This window comes from Opisthorchis viverrini, assembly GCF_000715545.1.
Source record: "Opisthorchis viverrini unplaced genomic scaffold opera_v5_13, whole genome shotgun sequence".
Lineage (NCBI taxonomy): Eukaryota > Metazoa > Platyhelminthes > Trematoda > Opisthorchiida > Opisthorchiidae > Opisthorchis > Opisthorchis viverrini.
The window spans coordinates 90,467-95,049 of record NW_008751669.1 but is presented as its reverse complement, the minus strand read 5'-3'; the positions used below and the strand labels follow the sequence as shown (position 1 = coordinate 95,049).

The 4,583-nt window shown below is 45.6% G+C and overlaps 1 protein-coding gene across 1 annotated transcript in view; it reads left to right on the top strand.

The window, feature by feature from the left end:
* T265_12742 (hypothetical protein) overlaps positions 1–4,583 on the top strand; it is a gene marked incomplete at both ends in the record, with an annotated part of 78,696 nt that overhangs the window by 1,487 nt on the left and 72,626 nt on the right. The window lies entirely within an intron of this gene.

Sequence of the window (4,583 nt, the reverse complement as noted above, 5' to 3'; positions counted from 1 at the left end):
ATGCAATTCGCCAATGGTGTTTTCGTAAATTCATGGCGGGCGCATTATCAACGCGTGGAGTTATGAGTATGGAGCGCCGTCGGTGGCCATTGTATTACGTTGCCGTGCATAGGTGAGGCCCGATAATCTGCGTCGCGAATAGCAGTTACGCTAAGTAGCCGAGGTGAGCGCCAGCTCATTGTTTCGGGTATTTGAGGGAGTAATTGAAGGGTACAATTAAGAGTAGGAGTTGTGAGCGCGCTATCAAAATGAGTGGTGATTGCATTTTGACAGGCGATGACCACCGTTGATAGTTGGGTGGGTCTATTATGTGTTGCCGGGGCATTATGGCTAGCCATGGGCATGTGTACGGGCCTGGCAGCTACCATAGGTAGTCACGTAGGTTACGTCGACTACAGTTGCGATGTTTACTGAAGGTAGCAAACATAAACGGCATCGAGTAAGTATGAGTATGACGGTAAAGAGCCGAGTTAGGTAACTTCGAGTACAGTTGTGAGAATAACAGGCTGTCAGATTATGCAATCACCCATAGTTGAGTCCTTGTTTTTACTGGTCGGCAAATATATTGGATTGATGTCTACTGTAGGTAGTGAAGATAAGCGGCGTCGCGCATAGTATGAAAGACCATCAGCTTTATACTAAGCGTTGCACATAGACTCAAGTGTCGCAATTACGATAAGCAGCCACGGTAGGCGATATCAACTGCAGTTACGAGTATACCGGGCAGCCGCTGGTCGCTAAAATGTCACGCATAGTTGTAATCTGGTTTCTATCGGCCCGTATAGATACTGGCTTGGTGATTACTGTAGGTAGCAGGCAGGTACCGCAGTGAAGATCGGTGTTTAAGGCGGATTTCATGCTCTCCATGATGATATAAGCAGCAGACATAAGCGAGAGAGCGCACACTTATGGGTATGATGGGTCATCTTTGGCAGTTAAATCAGGACACTTCGCATAGCCGAGGCCTACTAAACAGCGTCGCATACAGGCACTGGCCTAGCAGTTTCAATAAGTAATCAAGATGGGCGATATCGCGCACAGTTTTGAGTATTAAGTTAATCGGTTGCCATTAGATTAGGTATGTGTGCACAAGGACATCGACTCAAAAGGTACGATCAAAGCCAAGTTAGATGACCTCGAGTACAGTTGTGAGTATAACAGGCTGTCAGATGTAGCTATCACGCATAGCTGAGGCTTTATTTTTGCCGGTCGGCATATAAGTTGCACTGATGTTTACTGTAGCTAGCGAAGACAAGCGGGATCGCGTATAGTTAACGGTATACAAAACCGTCATTGACCATCGGATTATGTTATTGTGCATAGGTGCAGTCTCATTATCAACGTTGCCTATCAGTTACAACAAGTATTCGAAATGAGTGAAAACTTGTAGAGTACAAGGGGCGTCGTTGCCCATTGGATTGGGCTGCCGCGCATATTTGGGGAACCTTAATTAGCGTCGCACATAGACACGGATCCAGCAGCTAAAATAGGGAGTCGAGGTGAGTGACAACGGCTACCGTCATCGTGGTGACCGCTTCATCGTTGGTGGTCACCACCTATAGAACGTCATAGTTGTAACAGGAAAGACATCCACAGCATTCTGGTAACACTGTATTATCTACAATCTAGTTATGCCTGTCTGTGGAAGGTGATATTCCACAGATGACCTACGCACTGCCACTGCAAGTTTATGCTGTAATCTCACTTTATTGCACTTATTGGAACATGAGACCCATGGGGAAAATGTGTTGTGAGCACGTTCACCAAACAAAAATATCCCATTTGTTAAATCTGAGGTGTCTAAAGCAAACAAAGGTCTGCGACTGATCCTACAGGGTGGCATTTGCACTAACTACTCTTAAGATGTTATTTTTATTCTTCAGGAGCACCGAAGAACGCCAAAATATGCTAAAGTGCGATTTCGTGTTTTATGTCGCGTGAACCGGCGAAAAATCCAAATCGGCGATGGTCAATGACCTTGACATTTCGCTCACTTAAACAAAACGCTACGTGCAACATGTCACGGGAAGGTTTTAATTGATTAGACTAACTTCCCATTAAAATAGTAACTTCGAAAACCCCATAGTTTCGGCAAACTCAATTTGGGTGTGTCAGTAGCCTGCGGCAGGCTCAAACGGAGATGAAGGAGTGGAAGAATTCGCTCGGGAAGCAAATGGCAAGTTTGTCTCAAAAATGTTGTTTACCTTGAAACTGAGTAAACTCTTTGGAAAGCCGTTTGTAAAACGGATTTTGGAGTCCGTGTTATTGCGCACGGCTATACAAGCACCGCCAGTGAGATAGTTGAATATGTGGGCTGAGAAAGCTAAAATTGCAGCCCGAAACCGGGATTGTTAGATCAAACAAGGGATTCAGCGGATCAGAACGATCTGGTCACGGAGGCTGTTTGGGCCAGGTAGACAGTTTGTCCGTATCCGCAGTAAAAGGAATGAGTGAGCAAGACAGGACAGACGAGAGCTGGAATACAATAATTTCTGGTGTGCAATCAGACTTCGTATGACGATTTTGTGGTTTCCTGGCCAATAATTATGTGCGCTAAGCCTGGCAACTAGGTTGTCAAGCTTTCGGCAGCATATAACAAATGTCATTGATTCATGGCTGAACGAAGATCTCCCCCAGCTTTGCTCATGGGCCTTACAAAGCTTATTTCCTATCTATTACCTGACTGATAAAATTCTACAATTCGATTGGCACGCATCGTGGCACGTGTTCGGTGGTTTCGGTTCCCCTTTCCAAGCGGTCTGCGAGCAATTCTCGTATCACGCAGATCTGCTTACACCCATGCCATTTGGCTGGTCTGTCAAACGACTTTTATTTCCAGCAGTTTTCTGAAAAGAGAAGAAAAACACGTCTTCCAAAAACATTGTTTATCATTTCAGAATTCACTGACTTTGTGATCCATACGCAAGGACTAAAATCATCAAGAACGTAAGAGAATTTCAGCCGCAAACTGGCCTTTTGGTTTGCATCTTGAACATAAAGGATGGACCATCTGCTACTGACTCCTGCGGCCCCATTTTGGTTCCTACTCTTAGCCACATATTTCCTGTCTGTCTCCCTTACTTTCCTTAAATCATTTGACAAGCCACACCAAGGTAAGCAAAAGCAATCGAAATTTGTAAATAGTAAATAGTGAAAATTGTAAATAGTTTAAATTTTCGTAGACGGTACAAGTAAAAGATTAAATAAATGAGTATTTTACCACCAAAAATGCATAAGGCCCCATTTTATATCCCTCAAATTCACCATGTTTTGCGAATCTCCTCCCATCTTCTCATCTTCCTAAGCTTTGAACTTCGGAATTGCCCATTTGTGACGACCTGGTTAGCTGATATCCACTCCAGCTGGCCTATGGTCTACATATCCGGGACCACCAAGCGGGCCACAAAAACCCTACAATCCCATATCGGCCTCGTTTCAGTTTGTTTCCTCGACCAAGCTGGAATGAATGCGGTTGCCCAGTTAACTCCACACCCCCAGCTGAATCACCTCAAATGTGAGGTCCGTCCCGGGCTGTCCAAAAACCGAAGCATGTCAGGCCAATGATGGTACGACACTGCCATACTCAGTTTGACAGCACACCCGCAACTGTTCCATTACTCCTCCCAACTTAGCCCTCTTGCCTACTCGTTTCATTGACCCCAACTACCACCATGACATTGATTCCAACCTGACGGACTACGTGTTCGAATTCAACCACCTCTGTGTCCTCATCCAACCTAACCCGTGCACCTGACTTCCCTATAACAGCGCAACCAGTGAGTCTGCTTGTTCTCAGATCGCACCATATTTTTGAGACTAAACTTACTATGTTCTCCCAATTCGAATTAACCCATCTCCCTCTCCACTTTTGCTCGCTGTGACTCCGGCCGTTTGCCCAACTGCCCAAGGTCACTCATGATCAGCAAAGGTTCTTCAGTTTTAGTTCATGTCAGCTGGCTAAGCCAATAAACTAGTCGAACCTCATGCCTGTTGTTCCCTACAAGTTGGAAAAGAGGCCATTTATTATTATTTCATCAAATACCCCCCGCTTTTATGACATTGTCCTCTGTTCGCACAATCGCCATCACCCGCAACACCCCACGGATTCACGAATTGATGCACAGGATCGAGGCTCTTGCCCAAGTTTCCCGGGTCGGTTTTGTTCTTGTCGGTCAGTGACTGTCGTTCACCTGAAAGGCACAAGTGAAAAAAGGGTGTAGCACTGCTCTTTATGTTCTCAGCGCGGGGCAGTATGCTTGCCAGCGCGAGGATTTGCATAAATAAATGTCTGACAGTACCTTAAACTGGGTTAGAGAAGGAGCGTGGACAACCGTCGGAGAAAGGTCATTCCACGCAGCTACTACCCGAAATGGGAAACAATTTTGTCTAATGCATGTGTGCGCTCTGAGCTTGAAAATTTTCTTACTGTGTCCCCACCGTGTGCTTACTGGGTCAACGGTGAAAAAACTGTTTGCTAAGCTTTGTTCAAACAGGGCGTAAGTAAGAATTAGGTCCCCTCGGAGGCGACGCTACTCCAGGGGAAAGAGATCAAGCATCGCGAGACGCGTTTCGTAGTCCACGGA